Source organism: Dermochelys coriacea, chromosome 2 (genome assembly GCF_009764565.3).
Source record: "Dermochelys coriacea isolate rDerCor1 chromosome 2, rDerCor1.pri.v4, whole genome shotgun sequence".
Classification (NCBI taxonomy): Eukaryota; Metazoa; Chordata; order Testudines; family Dermochelyidae; genus Dermochelys; species Dermochelys coriacea.
The window spans coordinates 44,219,620-44,237,325 of NC_050069.1; the positions used below are offsets into that span (position 1 = coordinate 44,219,620).

Here is a 17,706-nt window from a genome sequence, read left to right on the forward strand (position 1 = left end):
TCATCTAGTGTCCCATCTCTGGCCATTGGAGCTATTTGCTAATAGGAGTCGCAGATGGGGCATATGCCATTGTAGGCAATCTCATCATACCATCTGCTCCATGAAATTATCAAGATTGGTCTTGAAACAAGTTAGGATCTTTGCATCCACTAATTCCCTGGGAAGGCTGTTCCAGAACTTCACTCCTCTGATGGTTAGAAACCTTTTTCTAATTTCAAGACTAAACTTCTTGATTGTCAGTTTATATCCATTTGTACTTGTGTCAACATTGGCCCTTAACTTAAGTAACTCCTCTCTTTCTCTGGTGTTTGCTCTCTAAATACATCAGAGGGATAATCATATCTCCTCTCAGCTTTTTGTTTTGTTAGGCTAACCAAGCCAAGCTCCTTAAGTCGCCTCTCATAAAGTAGGTTTCAGAGTAGCAGCCATGTTAGTCTGTATTCGCAAAAAGAAAAGGAGTACTTGTGGCACCTTAGAGACTAACAAATTTATTAGAGCATAAGCTTTCGTGAGCTACAGCTCACTTCATCGGATGCATTTGGTGGAAAAAACAGAGGAGAGATTTATATACACACACACAGAGAACATGAAACAATGGGTTTATCATACACACTGTAAGGAGAGTGATCACTTAAGATAAGCCATCACCAGCAGCAGAGGGGGGAAAGGAGGAAAACCTTTCATGGTGACAAGCAAGGTAGGCTAATTCCAGCAGTTAACAAGAATATCAGAGGAACAGTGGGGGGTGGGGTGGGGGGGAGGAATACCATGGGGAAATAGTTTTACTTTGTGTAATGACTCATCCATTCCCAGTCTCTATTCAAGCCTAAGTTAATTGTATCCAGTTTGCAAATTAATTCCAATTCAGCAGTCTCTCGTTGGAGTCTGTTTTTGAAGCTTTTTTGTTGAAGGATAGCCACTCTTAGGTCTGTGATCGAGTGACCAGAGAGATTGAAGTGTTCTCCAACTGGTTTTTGAATGTTATAATTCTTGACGTCTGATTTGTGTCCATTCATTCTTTTACGTAGAGACTGTCCAGTTTGGCCAATGTACATGGCAGAGGGGCATTGCTGGCACATGATGGCATATATCACATTGGTAGATGCGCAGGTGAACGAGCCTCTGATAGTGTGGCTGATGTGATTAGGCCCTATGATGGTATCCCCTGAATAGATATGTGGACAGAGTTGGCAACGGGCTTTGTTGCAAGGATAGGTTCCTGGGTTAGTGGTTCTGTTGTGTGGTGAGTGGTTGCTGGTGAGTATTTGCTTCAGATTGGGGGGCTGTCTGTAAGCAAGGACTGGCCTGTCTCCCAAGATGTGTGAGAGTGATGGGTCGTCCTTCAGGATAGGTTGTAGATCCTTGATGATGCGTTGGAGAGGTTTTAGTTGGGGGCTGAAGGTGATGGCTAGTGGTGTTCTGTTGTTTTCTTTGTTGGGCCTGTCCTGTAGTAGGTGACTTCTGGGTACTCTTCTGGCTCTGTCAATCTGTTTCTTCACTTCAGCAGGTGGGTATTGTAGTTGTTGGAATGCATGATAGAGATCTTGTAGGTGTTTGTCTCTGTCTGAGGGGTTGGAGCAAATGCGGTTATATCGTAGAGCTTGGCTGTAGTCAATGGATCGAGTGGTATGATCTGGATGAAAGCTAGAGGCATGTAGGTAGGAATAGCGGTCAGTAGGTTTCCGATATAGGGTGGTGTTTATGTGACCATCGCTTATTAGCACCGTAGTGTCCAGGAAGTGGATCTCTTGTGTGGACTGGTCCAGGCTGAGGTTGATGGTGGGATGGAAATTGTTGAAATCATGGTGGAATTCCTCAAGAACTTCTTTTCCATGGGTCCAGATGATGAAGATGTCATCAATGTAGCACAAGTAGAGTAGGGGCATTAGGGGATGAGAGCTGAGGAAGCGTTGTTCTAAGTCAGCCATAAAAATGTTGGCATACTGTGGGGCCATGCGGGTACCCATAGCAGTGCCGCTGATTTGAAGGTATACATTGTCACCAAATGTGAAATAGTTATGGGTGAGGACAAAGTCACAAAGTTCAGCCACCAGGTTAGCCGTGACAGTATCGGGGATACTGTTCCTGACGGCTTGTAGTCCATCTTTGTGTGGAATGTTGGTGTAGAGGGCTTCTACATCCATAGTGGCTAGGATGGTGTTTTTAGGAAGATCACCAATGGACTGTAGTTTCCTCAGGAAGTCAGTGGTGTCTCGAAGATAGCTGGGAGTGCTGGTAACGAAGGGCCTGAGGAGGGAGTCTACATAGCCAGACAATCCTGCTGTCAGGGTGCCAATGCCTGAGATGATGGGGCGTCCAGGATTCCCAGGTTTATGGATCTTGGGTAGCAGATAGAATACCCCAGGTCTGGGCTCCAGGGGTGTGTCTCTGCGGATTTGTTCTTGTGCTTTTTCAGGGAGTTTCTTGAGCAAATGCTGTAGTTTCTTTTGGTAACTCTCAGTGGGATCAGAGGGTAATGGCTTGTAGAAAGTGGTGTTGGAGAGCTGCCTACTAGCCTCTTGTTCATACTCCGACCTATTCATGATGACGACAGCACCTCCTTTGTCAGCCTTTTTGATTATGATGTCAGAGTTGTTTCTGAGGCTGTGGATGGCAATAGATACAATTAATTTAGGCTTGAATAGAGACTGGGAATGGATGAGTCATTACACAAAGTAAAACTATTTCCCCATGGTATTTCTCCCTCCCACCCCACCCCCCACTGTTCCTCTGATATTCTTGTTAACTGCTGGAATTAGCCTACCTTGCTTGTCACCATGAAAGGTTTTCCTCCTTTCCCCCCCTTGCTGCTGGTGATGGCTTATCTTAAGTGATCACTCTCCTTACAGTGTGTATGATAAACCCATTGTTTCATGTTCTCTGTGTGTGTATATAAATCTCTCCTCTGTTTTTTCCACCAAATGCATCCGATGAAGTGAGCAGTAGCTCACGAAAGCTTATGCTCTAATAAATTTGTTAGTCTCTAAGGTGCCACAAGTACTCCTTTTCTTTTCTCATAAAGTAGGTTCTCCATTCCTCTGATCATCCTAGTAGCCCTTCTCTGCACCTGTTCCAGTTTGAATTCATCTTTCTTAAAGATGGGGAAACAGAATTGCACACAGTATTCCAGGTGAGGTCTTGCCATTGCCTTGTCTAATGATTATAACAGTTCCTTATCTTTGCTGGAAATACCTTGCTTGATGCATCCTAGGATTCCATTATCCTTTTTCATAGGCACATTGCATTGGCATCTCATAGCCATCCTGTGATGGACTAATTCACCCAGGGGCTTTTTCCTCCTCTGTCACTTCCAGCTGATAAGTCCCCCAAAACATAGTAGAAATCCCTAAATGCATTACCTTGTACTTTGCACTATTAAATTTCATCCCATTTCTATAACTGCAGTTTTCAAGATCGTCCAAATCTTTGTATGATATTCCAGTCCTCCTCCGTATTGGCAATACCTCCCAACTTTGTGTCATCCACAAATTCTGCCACACTTGTTAATATTCGTCATGGAGACAGTAATTTTGTAAACTGCAAGTTTACAAAATGCATCCGATGAAGTGAGCTGTATCTCACGAAAGCTTATGCTCTAATAAATTTTAGTCTCTAAGGTGCCACAAGTACTCCTTTTCTTAAAGGATTAATGTTAGTGTAAGTGTGATGTAGTTGGGGAATGTCAAAGTAATAGTATGTACAACTCTATTACGTTCTCCTTCCTGCACTTCAGTTTGAAGTACAGATCAGAGTTCTGTCTTTTCAGAAAGCATTACAAGTTAAACCTCAGGGCTATTGTATGTAAAACCCTGATAATTAGCTGTTCCCAGTCAGCTTCTTAATAAACAAACATTAATGCACAGAAGCATTGTAAATAGTACTTGGAATACTATGAATAACTTTTAACCAAGAGGAGTTAGGCAATAAATCTACATGGTGTTCTTTATACTGATGTCCCCACTTTGTTGCTGTTACATATATTTAAATATTTAGTTCCAACATAACTTCTCTAACAGTGAGGGTAGTTAACCATTGGAGCACCTTACCAAAGTTTGCAGTGAATTCTTGTTTACTGGCAGTTTTAAAATCCAAAATTGGATGTTTTTCTAGACGATATGCTCTAGTTCAAACAGCAATTATTTGGGCAAAGTTCTATGGCCTGTATTATGCAGGAGGTCAGACTAGATGATCACAATGGTCACTTCTGGCCTTGGAATCTATGAATTTATACTTCAGCGCGCACGTGCACACACTCACACATTCCTTTCTGATCTTTTTTTAGAGAGGGTTTCTCAGTCTTTATAGTGCAACCATAAGGTGTCCTATGTGTCACCTGCACTCTTCAGAGCTTGAGAAAAATGGTAGCATTTCAGTCCTTATCCAAAAAATTCAGAATCCTGTCAAGCAAACAAAGAATCTGGGGAATCTCCACAGCTAGCAGCATTCCAGCCCTGGAGTTGACTGGGTCTCAGTTGCTGGTATCCAAAGCAGCAAAGGTCTTGAGACCCAGCCCTCATAGCAGACACATCTTTTGGTCCTGTGTCAATCAGTTGCTGAGTCCACAAGGCTGTCTCCAATTCCTATATTTCTCATCTTCCCCTTTGAGCTCTGGTTGGCTCAGCTCTCGGAGGGTAAAAGGGGGTGACCTCGAACAAACTTTTATAGGTAACTCTAAAAAAAATTCCAACTAAAATACCTGTCTCCTCCCTCCCCCCCATTGCTTTTCTCCCTTTCTTTGGGCCAAACAAAGTCAAATACTGCAACATATGGCATTTGGGTTGTGCCCCTGTTTAAATAAATGACATCCCCACAATCTGATGACATCTGTGATCCACAATAATGTCCTATCTACATCTGTCTGCAAAGTTAGGTAGTAAAGAAAGGTATATGCAATGATAAAGTATCACTTGGGGATCTTGGATCTCCACAGAAGTACAGACTCAACGACTAGTCCCCAAGTTTGACTGGGTTGACTTCTAGCTCTACCTGGTCAGGCAGTCCCACCACATCTGTGCTACCCTCCACAAATGTTGTGATGGGAATAGGCAGATTCACTTCAGCTGCAGTAGAGTGCTCATATCATGAAATTTCCCTTGATTTTCATCAAGTGAGTACTCTGGTTTGGGTCAAATTCCTCCGCCAGTGTTTTAAGTTCAGATTGCAGAGTCAAATCAAATGAAGATTCATCCATTTCCTCAGTCTGCACACCTGCATTAGATCCCTTCTGTTGAGATCTCCTGTTTACTTGAGTCTCTTCCAGCAGCTCTGTCAGGATTCCCTCCCCACTCTGATCTCTAGGGTACAGATGTGGGGACCTGCATGAAAGACCCCCTAAGCTTATTTCTACCAGCTTAGGTTAAAAACTTCCCCAAAGCACAAATCCTTCCTTGTCCTTGGATGGGTACTGCTGCCATCACCAAATGAGTTAGACAAAGATTCAGGAAAAGGACCACTTGGAGTTCCTGTCCCCTAAAATATCCCCCAAGCTCCTTCACCCCCATTTCTTGGGGAGGCTTGAGAATAATATACCAACCAAATATGTAAACCATATTTAAAAACAGAACTTTTATTATAAAGAAAAAAAAAGTAAAAGCAGCACCTCTGTAAAATCAGATGGAAGTAATTTTACAGGATAATCAGATTCAAAACACAGAGGATTCTCCTCTAGGCAAAACTTTAAAGTTACAAAAAACAGGGATAAATCTTCCTCTAAGCATAGGGAAAATTCACAAGCTAAAAACAAAAGATAATCTAACGCGCCTTGCCTTATTTACTTACTCTTTTTGCAATATTGAGACTTATTTTAGGATGATTTTAGGAGAAGGAGTTTTCTGACCTGATGCTTCTCTGGTTCCCCAGAGAACACCCAAACAAAGAGCACAAACAGAGCCTTCTCCTGTCTCCCCAGATTTGAAAGTATCTTCTTTCCCCATTGGTCCTTTTGGTCAGGTGCCAACCAGGTTTTTTGAGCTTCTTAACCCCTTACAGGTAAGGAGGAATTCTAGGCTACCCTTAGCTTATGGTTATGACAAGCTCTACCTCTGTTAACTTTGGAACAGATGCTTTAATGTTCAAAAGCTTGGCAGGCTTTTCTACAGTAGCATTCCGTCTGAGACGATGCTTACGGATCTGATATTTCCTTTCCACCACTCAGATCATTCAACGCCAATAAAATCAACCTCTAGCCAATTCTAACATTTTCTCTACTCCTGTATGGGCCATCTCATTGTGGATTCTAAAGCACAGTTTCTATGAGTGTAGGGACTCGCTAGCTGTCCCCAACCTTCTCCTCTCCGCTGAACCTTCTTATATAAAATCCAATCTGACAGGAAGAGTTTTGGCCATTCTGGCAAGTATAGTTGGGTCTCGTAGTTCTGCTCCTTCTCCTCTTTCTGGCTTGGTCTATGGCGAGACTTCAGTAAGTGAATCACATGTGCTGTATGCTTTCCAATCAATGGGAATAGAATCTTGGGCACTTGGTCTTCCAGGCCATGGACTTGGAGTTTGAAACTCCTGTGGTATGCTGTCCCCACAAGACAGTGTCTACAAATCCTGTAGCATGAGCCGCTGATTCTTCTTCAGGATTATTCTCCTGAGATATAACTTGTACTCTGTGCATCTGCAAGATTGCTGTCTGTACTCTTCGTACAAATACTCCAGCAGGGAGCTTTGCTTGGGGAAAATCTCTTGTTCTTCTCTTTTAACTTTGAGTTTATGCCACCCTGAATATCTGCTGATCAGTTGTTGGTGCAGTAAATGAGGTTAGGTGTATTCTCACAGTCTCCTATGAAATGTTTTTCCTGTCCACAGTTGAAACACGTTCTTTTTTTTGATCTGGGTATAATTCGCTTTTCAGTTTCTTTGGCCTGTGAGGGGCCTAATGTCCTTCTGAACTAGGTTGAGCAGGTCTTGGTCTAGAAATCTTCAATTGAGTCAACTGCTGCTCAGCCAAGGAGAGCTGTGATAGCTCCTTTTCTTGAATAGTCCTATGTTGTTAACATGCAAAATTGTGCCCTATCTCACTATTTCAGAATACATTTGGCTGCAATGTACAGGCAAACTATACAATAAAGTTATAAAATTTTGGGCACAATTCAAGGTAATGTCCTTTACAAATAATGTAAATATTCAAGTAACTAGCGAAACAAACAAAAGGACACAGGAAAAATTGTAATAGATTATAATACACGTAAAAAGAAATAAATAAACTTGAATATTTTATATCTGCATGCATCAAATTGCATTGTTGCACTGTCTCCACAATGCAGGAAATTTTGTAATGTAGAAATAAATGCCCATTTAGTAGATTAATTTATAGTGCTGTTTCCTTGACAACAAGACTTGTGAGGATTGACTGCAGAGTCCATATTTGTTTTGGGGGATATTGATGTGTGGCTTTAGGAGGATATGAGTAGTCTATGGAGAAAGGTTGTTAAATTTTCCTTTACCTCCTTTCTGAATTTGGTCTGTCAGATGTGTACAGGGGCAAGTGGGGTTATGTGGACAGTAACAGCCATTCTTGCAGGGGAGATAAGACACTCGTATTGTTTGGATGTGAGATATTGTGTGTGGGCAGCCTATTTTAAAAGCTGTTAAGTTTACTTGTGTTCCTTTATTTAAAGGTAAAGTTTTATCCCGCCCCCGCCCTAACCTATGTATTAGGTGGCTTGGTTCTGGCTAGCAGTAGCGCATTTTCAGCTGTGGTGTCTCTCTTCATTGACATTAGAATGACAGTATTGAATATTGCTGCTATGCTAGGAATATAGTAGTCTGAGTGAAGGGAGATAATTGTTTGTGGAGGGTTGGTAAGGTAAGATGATACAGGGGAAAAGTGTGCACATAAACCTGTGTCATGTTTGATTTTAATCCCATTGGTTTTGTCTGTTTTACTTTCAGGAATCCAGGGTGTGTGTTGGTTGCTGAGCTGGCTTCTCAAATAATGCTGTTCACTGGAAGGACAGTGTTTTAATAATCGTGCCCCTTGACTTAAGGTTGTGATCCCTGACTGTGCGTGTGTAACTGAGATCACCTAGGTGGATGCCACTACATGGCTGTTATTGGCACAATAGTCTTTAGCTGGGTTTTTGGCTCTACATAGAGGGAGTATCAGGGAATGTGGTGTAACTGTATAGTTTGTTTCTGACCTCAGTTACAGGAGACTGCTTGCCCCTAAACTAGATGTGATTGTGAGTCTCTATCTTGACTGTTAGTCCCAAAATGAGATTAATGTGATCCAAGAATTGGTGTACACATTGCTGAAGAGTCACATCAGAGCTCCTTTGTGAATTTATTGCCATTACTAATTGTAACAATAATGGAGTTGCCAAGACTGATAGTGCTTAGCGGCATCAGTGTCTCTGTGGATGATGATAATGGTTTTCTCAGTTGGCTGAGGGTCTCGTGGTACTATGACAACCATGGGACACTGTCATGTGGATTCTGATTAATTTCCTAGAGCTGGCCACAGTCTGGATCTAATGTTTGGGATAGGTTAAAGATTGGGAGTATAGGCTTGTCATTGATCAACCATTATTTCCTTTAGTTTAGGGTCACTTTCTTGTTCTAAAAAATTCTGTGGTTGCTTAGGCCGACAGCTTCTTGAGGTTTGTGGAATACATAAACAAGGCAGTTTGCCATTAGATGAAAGTTATCATTTATGTTTTTCTTTTTTAGAGGGAAGGAAGCAACCCTGGCTGAAATGAGTCCATGCTCAAAAATCTTTTCTTGGTATTAATGGTCTGACATTGTCTAGTTTCAAAATTTCCTTTGTAACTCCGTGAACACCTACTCACAGTGGAATTTTTCATCATTTGGTCTAGCTGCAGGTCTTAAGACCGTGTTAGTCATGTGATTGAGTGTTAACTGTTAGTAGGAAAAGCCATCTCAAATCTATTAATATTAGCTCTATCACCTGTATTCAGTACCATTAATCATCAAGTATTTCTTCTGTATGGGCTCATTGGGCATAATTAGATTTCTTTGGGTCCTGTCTACATTTCTGTTACAGATAAAGTGAGGTGCACAGTTGTTAGAAAGTTTTCCCCTAGCAGCATCCGTTGGGTCGGCTGTGGAGCCCCCTGGAGTGGCACCTCTATGGTGCTCAATATATGACCCTGCCGACTTGGCACCTCCTCAGTTCCTTCTTACCGCCAGTAACGGTCATTGGAACTGTGGTGGCTTGCTTAGCAAGGTCTCTTCCTTCTCCTAGCCTTTCAGTTTGCTATAGTTATTAGTGTTAGTAGTGTTTAGCTGTTGGGAGTGGGGGTTTTCCCTCCATCATGAGAGCCTATCTCCCCTTAGGGACTCGGGGCATGCGTCAGTCGCAAGGGTTCAAACCTTGCAAGTCCTGCAATAAGCCCGTACCAATGGGTGACCTCCACAACGCTTCTCTAAAGTGTCTGTGGGAAGCGCACCAAGCCAATAGGTGCAGGATTTATAAAGGGTTTTGCCCTAGAACAAAAAAGGTGTGGGACTTGCATTTAAAGTAGCTCCTTATGGAGGCAGCTCTGAGACCACAATCCGCCTCGGCACAGCAAGACCCGACACTGTGTTCATTGGTGCGGAGCGCTCCGGTATCCATGGCAGAAGAGGCACCACGAAAGGACTCTTGGCACAGAGATTTGCGGCACCACTGCTCCCTAGTGCTGAAGTCAGTGGGAACTGTCCAGCACCGGTCCCATTCCCCAGCACCACAGAAACTGCACTGAAGCAGAGTAGTACCAGATCTCCGCCTTCAAGACCCACTCCTTTGGAGTTGGCCAATGGGGCACATCGCAGGGAGGAGCACCCGGCGCCGAGAGCTTTGGAGCTGGCACCCTTGACTTCAGCCCCGCAAAGGAGACCATTGAGTCTGGTGCCGTTGGACTCCCTAAGCCATATGGTAGAAGAGGTGGGGCTACCATCCACCCCAGACACCTTTGAGGGACCTCATTGCTATGACGGCACTGCGGTCTCTCGCCCTCTGTGACAAGCCTCCAGCACTACTGAAGGTAGCACAGTCATGGGGAAAGTCGGTGATGTTGCGTCCATCTGCATCTCCAAGGCACTGCTCACCGGCACTGACAAGGAGGCACTGCTCCGAGTCCCAGCACCAATCCATCTCACAGCACTGCTCACCCTCATGTCCCCAGTCCCCACCTTGGCACAGGTTCCCGACTCGGCAGAGGTCCCGATCTCGGCACTGGTCATCACGGCACTGGTTGAGGTCTCGGCAATGATTGTCTTCATGGTGCTGTTCCGGATCCCAGCACCATTCATTAACCCAGCTTTGCTCGGCACTGCCATGGCCGTCAAGATCCCGGTCCTCATCTTCAGACTTGGAGGTGGGGGTCCAGATATTCGCACCAGAGCTGGTACTGCTCGGCACATAGATGCCCGAATGTGGGCACAATGCCATGGCCAGCACAATTGCAGGGGCTGGCACAGTGTCCCTTTTGGACCCCCTGGGCATATCACCAGGCCCAGAGTACCTTGTCCAGGGGCTCCTGGTCAGTGGTAGCCACGCTCAGGGTGCTAGCAGCCTCTGCCAACTGCCCTGTCCCCAGGGATGGTGAGGGGACTCTGGCCTCAGTGCCTCCCCTGGAGCCAACCCCCACTCCTTTAGCTAATCTGGGGTTAATTGATCTGAAACAGGAGGTCCCAATGGACCAGGAGGTCCAGGATGATCCTGTTCCCTGGATTGCGTTCTCGTCTTCCTCTCTCTAGATGAGGCAGTGGTGGGGACTTCTACTTCAGAGATGCTGCCCATAGACAGTTGTGCCCACCAGGACCTGCTGTGCAGGGTGGCACACGAGAGGGATCTACAGGCCGAGGAGGTGGTGGAACAAGAGGTTCCTCAGGAGTTAAGGGGAAAGATATTCTACTCCCATTATTTCCTAATCCCCAAAGCCAAAGTGGGTTTCAGATCCATTCTAGACTTGCGGGGCTTCAACAGATTCATGCAGCACTTCAGCTTCACTGTGGTCTCCCTGAACTCAATCATTCCTTTCTGGATCTGGGAGACTGGTACGCCATCTTCGAGCTCAAGGACATGTACTTTCATATATCCATACGTCCTGCTCACAGATGATACCTGAGATTTGTGGTCAATCACAACTGCTTCCAGTTTATGGTTCTCCCCTTTGGCTTGTTCACAGCCCCTTGGGTGTTCACCAATCGCATGTCTGTCGTTGCTGCCTTCCTTTGCCAGAGGCAGGTGCAGGTATATCCTTACCTCAACGACTGGCTGCTCTGGGGGCGCTCCAGGGACCAGGTAGAAGCGCAGATACGTATCGTGAGGTACACGTACAACAGGTTGGGCCTTCTTCTCAATGAGAGCAAGTTGACCCCGATACCAATTCAAAGGATAGAATTTATCGGGGCAGTATTGGACACGGGTTATGCTAGAGCATTAGTGCTGGAGACCCGTTTTCTAATGATCTCGGACTCCATACAAGGTCTCGGCGGTACCCTACCACCCCAGCAAGGGCCTGCCTGAGACTGCTCGGTCACATGGTATCTTGTACATACATGGTACAGCATGCCAGGATGAGCTAAATCTGGAGAGGTCTGAGACGTATGTCAGCGTACCGCCTGGAACGCGACAGTCTGGACTCTGTGGCTACTCTTCCGGGTTATCTCTTCCAGTTTCTGGGCTGGTGGCTCAACCAACAAGCTGTTCACAAGGTAGTCCCCTTCTACAGACCTCAGACCTCTCTGTCCCTGGTAATGGAGGCGTTGGCGCTGGGGTGGGGCGCACTCCTGGTGGACCTTCAGACACTGGGCCCCTGGTCTCAAGACGAGCTCTTACTCCACATCAACATCAAGGAGCTGAGAGTGATTCAATTAGAGTACCAGACCTTCCAGGCCCACTTGAGGGGTCAGTGCATGGGAGTCAACACAACTGCAATGTTTTACATAAACAAGCAGTGTGGTGCCTTTATCCTTGTTAGTTTAAAATATCTGTGGTTCCTCTCCCCTCTGTTGGGAAGCCCTCAAGCTGTGGGAGTTCTGCATAGCCCACTCAATGCATTTGGAGGCAATGTATCTCCTCAGGATCACAGAATGAGCTGGCAGATTGTTCTGCAACCACGAGTCATCCATCTGGCCAGATATCATCCTCCCCATCTTCCAGAGGTGGCAAACTCCCCATATTGATCTTTTTGCCACTCTGAGCAACAGGAAATGTCTGAGGTTCTGCTCCTTTCGGAATCACAGCCGGGGCTCCCTCACAGATGCCTTCCTCCTCCCATGGTCAGATCATCTCATGTATCCATTCTCACCATTTCCTTTTGTACACAAGGTCCTGCTCAAAGTCCATAGGACAAGGTGCCAGTCATCCTGATGGCTCCAGCGTGGCCACGCCAACACTGAACACCACGTTCCTGGACCTTTCGGTAGACACCCCGATCATGCTATCACTGCTCACGGACCTGATTATCCAGGACCATGGTCACTTTCATCACCCAGACCTCCAGTCTCTACACCTCACGGCCTGGAAGCTTCATGTCTGAACCCCATGGAGCTCATGTGTTCGGAGTTTGTCAGGAAAGTTCTGCTCGGTAGCAGGAAGCCCTCCACTAGGGCCATCTGTCTGGCAAAGTGGAAGCAGTTTGCGATCTGGTGCTCCCAAGGCTGTACTCCATCATTGCAGACCCCTATTCCTTTCTTCCTGGAGTACCTATTGCAACTCAAGCAGCAAGGTCTGGCTGCTTCGTCCATCCAGGTGCACCTGGCAGCTATCTCTGCATTCCACCTGGGAGTGGCCAGAAGCTCCATCTTTGCCAGCCCCATGGTAGGCCACTTCCTCAAGGGCCTGGAGCACCTGTACCCACAGGTTCAGCAACCAATCCCTGCATGAGACCTCAACCTGGTTCTTTCCAAACTGATGGGACCTTCTTTTGAATTGTTGGCAACTTGCTCGCTCCTGTATCTATCATGGAAGGTTGCTTTTCTGGTTGCTATTACTTTGGCAAGGAGGGTCTCGGAGCTCAAGGCCCTCACCTCTGATCCTCATACACAGTCTTCTTCAACGACAAGGTGCAGCTCAGGCCTCACCCGGCTTTCCTTCCAAAGGTTGTGTCCCAATTACACTCCAACCAGGACATTTTCCTGCCTGTATTTTACCCTAAACCTCATGCAACCTGCCAAGAGCAACAGCTCTACTCTCTGGATGTTCGATGGGCACTTGCTTTTTACATCAAACGCATGAAGCCGTTCCGAAAGTCAAACCAACTATTTGTTGCAGTAGCAGACTGTATGACAGGTCTCCTGGTCTCGTCGCAGAGGATCTCATTGTGGATTACCTCCTGCATCTGCACCTGCTACGAATTAGCCAGCATTCCAGCCCCTGCTCTCATGGCCCATTCCATGAGGGCACAGGCCTCATCGGCAGCTTTCCTGACCCAGGTGCCAATTCAAGAATTCTTCAGGGTGGCGACATGGCCCTCAGTGCACATATTTGCTACTCGCTACACTATAACCCAGCATGCTAGAGACAATGCAGCCTTTGGCAGAACAGTGCTCCAGTCTGTCATTCCATAACTCTGACTCCACCTCCAAGGTAGGGTTTGGGAGTCACTTTCCTGGAATTGATATGAGCGAGCACTCAAAGAAAAATGGTTACTCACCTTCTCGTAACTGTTCTTCAAGATGTGGTGTTCATATCTATTACAGACCTACCCGTTTTCCCCTCTGTCAGAGTAGCCATCAATCAGGAACTGAGGGGGCACCAGGTTGGCAGGGTCATACATTGAGCGCCATAGAAGCACCAGTCGAGGGGGCTCCACAGCCAACCCGACTGGTGCTGCTAGGGGAAAACTTTCCAACAATTGTGCATACAGCATGCACACACCTAACTGAAATGGATATGTGCAACACCTCTCAAAGAAAAGTAGTTTTGAGAAGGTTAGTAACCGTTGTTTCCTGAACCTGAATGCAGTCCAGCAACTTTCCCAATATTGGGGTCCCTAGGCCCACTCTTGGGGTACAGACCTGCTATCTAGCACGTCATCCTGAGAGCAGCAACCCACTGTACAGTTTCATAGCCCCCGTAGGCACAATGCTGACCCTTCAGACTCCCTTGTACATAAACACACCTTCTCCTAGAACTCCACCCCAAAGGTATGAAGCTTCTGGTTTACAGTTCAACTCTCTTGGAAGGCTTGTAGTAATTGTGAAGCATATAATTCAGTAATTGTGTTGCGCTCTGGGTTCTCTTCCTTAATAGTATAAAATACAAGAAAGTGTTAATATCATTTAGAAAACAATAAGCATCCTAATTGCAATGCCCCTTACTAGCTCACCCTACCCCGGTAGTCCTTGGAGGGGGGACCATATGGTCTCAGGAAGGGAGGCAGGGTCCCCTACATCTCTTGCAGGCCCTGACATACTGGGCTGCTTCTCTCTCCCCTCCTGTTGAGCAAGAGAAAAAATGACCCAGGAAAGATCAGCTCCTCCCTGTCAGTAACCTTCCTTTTTCCACTGATGCCATTGCCAGGTGACCAGCAGTGGGAGAAGGGGGGCCTCAGGCAGAAGGGGCGAGCCAGTGCCAGAGCTAGAGTCTCAGAGTCTAGAGTCTGTTCATCCGCTGCCCATGCAAACAGGTAATAGAGAAGGCAAAAAGCTGCACATTCAGATGGAGTTTGTATGCATCTGTGTATACTGCAAAAATCCTTCAGTATCAAATAGAATTCATAAGTTATACAGAGCCTCCTAACTCACCACAGCTTCATATACAACTGCTTGGGAGACCTGGTTACACCACAATTGTTCTGTGAATGAGTTATACTATTTTTCCAGTTTATAGTGTAGCCAGGATTGTGACCATGTTTTGTAACAGGGCTAAAGCACTGGCCATGTCTCCCTTCACATTAATGCCTCTTGGACATGTTGTCATGCTTAAACATGGTTAAGGTCATTTTTACTCTAGAAATTTGAATAATTTTGTAACAAATCTTCTGGCATGGTTTTATTTGCAATGTACATAGGTCCACAGAGTTGCACCATTTGTTCATTTCAGTCAGTTCTTGGTTTGGTGCTAGGGGGTTGGCCTTTAGAGCCTTTGGGAATATTGTTAATAAGAAATTAGTTTTATCTGTTCTGTCTTGATGGCATCAGTGTTAGTCCTGTAGGGTGTTTAACACTTTTTCGAGGCAGGGCGGCTGTCTGGAATGCAGTACAAGAGGCTGCCCTGGGCCAAGTCCAGACTTGAACAGTCATAGTGCTAATATTTTCACATATTGTGCAACACGGAGTTCATAATTTGATAGTCTTATCTCACTTTTTCACATGCATAACAGAGGGAGGGCTTGGTAGAGTGGCGGTGTGGGTGGCTCATCAGGGTGGTCCAGGTGCAGGGGGATTGGGGCTTATCGGGGGAATTCTGAGTGCAGGGGGGTGAGGCTCAATGGGAGAGTCTGGGCATGAGGGGGTCTGGATGCACAGGGGTTGTGCAGATGGGGGAGAAGCTCCCTGTACAGGGATCCCTCCCTCGGCAGCTGAGGAGTGATGAGCGCAAGAAGTGGGGTGGAGGGGGGAAGGGATTTTGCAGAGCTTCCTGTAGCCAGGGTAGAAATGAGGGGGTGGGCCTGACCTAGCCCCGGATGCTGTGTGGGGAAAGAGGTAGTCTCTTCCTTCCCAGCCCAGCCTGGACTAGCAGCTGAGCCTGGCGCAGGGTAGGAGCCACCAGCAAGGTCTTCCCCAGTCCTGCTTCCTGCCCCACAGTGATTTACTTCTCTGCCGGCTGCCCTGGGTACCTGAAACATACTGCTGGCAAGGGTTGCATGACTGGTTTTGAGGCTTCCCTGCCAGAAAGTCATTTTTCTGTGGGGAAGCAAAGAAATCTGTAAGGGACATAAATTCTGCACATGCGCAGTGGCACAGAATTCCCACAGGAGTAGGCAATAGACAGTATATTGGGATTTTCAGGTGTCCCAGTTAAGTGAGCTCTGATTTGTGCACTTGAATTAATTGAGTTAATACACATACTGAAGCATGTGAGTGAGGGGAAGGAGAATTGAAACTGGTAGGTTACAAGTTGGTCAAGAGCTGTGGCAAGATTGGAGTTGTAGATAGAGAGAAATTTGGGGGAAGCAATTAGGGTCATCAAATGAAGGCTCAGGATATGTTTCATTCAGGGGAAATTGGAAGGCTCCAGGCACTCTAATGAACATTACAGACCTGGCTGAGTCCTCCTAGTATGGGGTCACCAGTTTGTAGTAATTGGACTCAGCCTTTGGATTCCATGTTCTTCCAAGCCAGCTGGCTTGGGCAGAGTCCCACCATGATCTTTAGATTTGGGCTTTAGATAAGGCTTGGTCCTAGGTGCGGATCCTTGCCTGAAATCCTTCCTTGGGACTTGAGACTCCATAGTCCAACTACCCTAGGCCTCAAGACCAGTCCTGGATTTCCTAAGTCTCTCCAGTTGCTGGTGCTTATTCCCCCAGAGTTCCATTCCATTTTGGATACTCTGGTTTATCGTTTAACTCTTTAGTGACCACGTGGCAGGTAAAGTAAGGAATAGAAGCTTTGTACAGGAATTTCTAAAACCAAAGTAACTTTTAGTCTCAAAGCATACAAGAGTTACAGATCTTTAGGTGAAACAACAAAAACTTATATGCCCTCACGCCTTCTTGTGAGCCCTCAGGGCATAGTCCATATATCAAAGTGTAGGCTCCTCCTGCAGTCCTCTTGTTGTGGGCAGTGGTTGGTTGGTGTGAGAGGGAGTAGAGTAGACCTTGATCTTAAGTAAAGTGTCTGTCCCCTCTATAATGCGACTCATTCACTGGCTTCAGTGTCCTAGTCAGGTGGTTAAAGCACTAGCCCCTCTTAGAGACAAACTGGTAGAATCAGGTTTTTTTGCCTGATTACTCTCTTCAGCAAATACCATTGTTCCCATAGAGTCATTCATAATTGATGGTCCTCTCATTCAGGGTCAGACACCTCAGTCTTTCACACTAGACATTACTATAGGGAAAGAGCAAAGCATGGGAAAAAGAGGGCAAGCTAAGCATAAAAAGCAATGTTTTTGCCAAGTGCTCACACTCCAAATAAGAGTTTTGTTTCTCAAGTTCCATCTACAATGGGCTTCAAACCTTTCTTAAGAAACTCTATTTAATCTTGCTCTGAATGCAGCCCCAGACAAATGAATAAGCACACTCCTACCTAGATCTGTCTTTATTGCCTTTAGATACTTTTAATTATAATTGGATTTCTTCCCCGTCACCCCCATCCCAACCTACGTTTTTCAAGGATAAACATGGTAAGCTTGAGAAGCTGTTACCAATATCCCTTCAAATCAAACTCGTTTTCAAGGTTTTGACTTTTCAGTCATGGACCTCCTTTTTCAAACTTGGTGCTCAGAACTGTACACAGTAACCCCCTACAAGCTCCCCCTTTTTAAGTGGAACCATTCTTTTCTTTAGCTTTATAAGTTCTTTTGTTTCTCAGATTTTGTTGGTTTAATTTAGACCATGGATGTTTAAAACCTGGTATATGTATTTTTAAATAAGACTGTGTTTAAAGTGAGATTTTTGAAAAATATTAGCTATGCAGAATGATTAACACTGGCACAGCATGCACATCTTGTTAATAAAAATATTTGACACTGAAAGAATGCCTGGAAGTAGTATCATAAAAGTAGATTTTTTTTTTCCTGGTGGATAGTATGAAAATTCCAGTATCCACACACTGTAATACACTCAGTAAATCTGTCATGACTGAATGTAA

At 45.5% G+C, this 17,706-nt stretch overlaps 1 protein-coding gene across 2 annotated transcripts in view; it reads left to right on the forward strand.

Moving 5' to 3' along the window:
• Positions 1-17,706, forward strand: part of RAD54B (RAD54 homolog B) — a 129,045-nt gene that overhangs the window by 25,330 nt on the left and 86,009 nt on the right. The window lies entirely within an intron of this gene.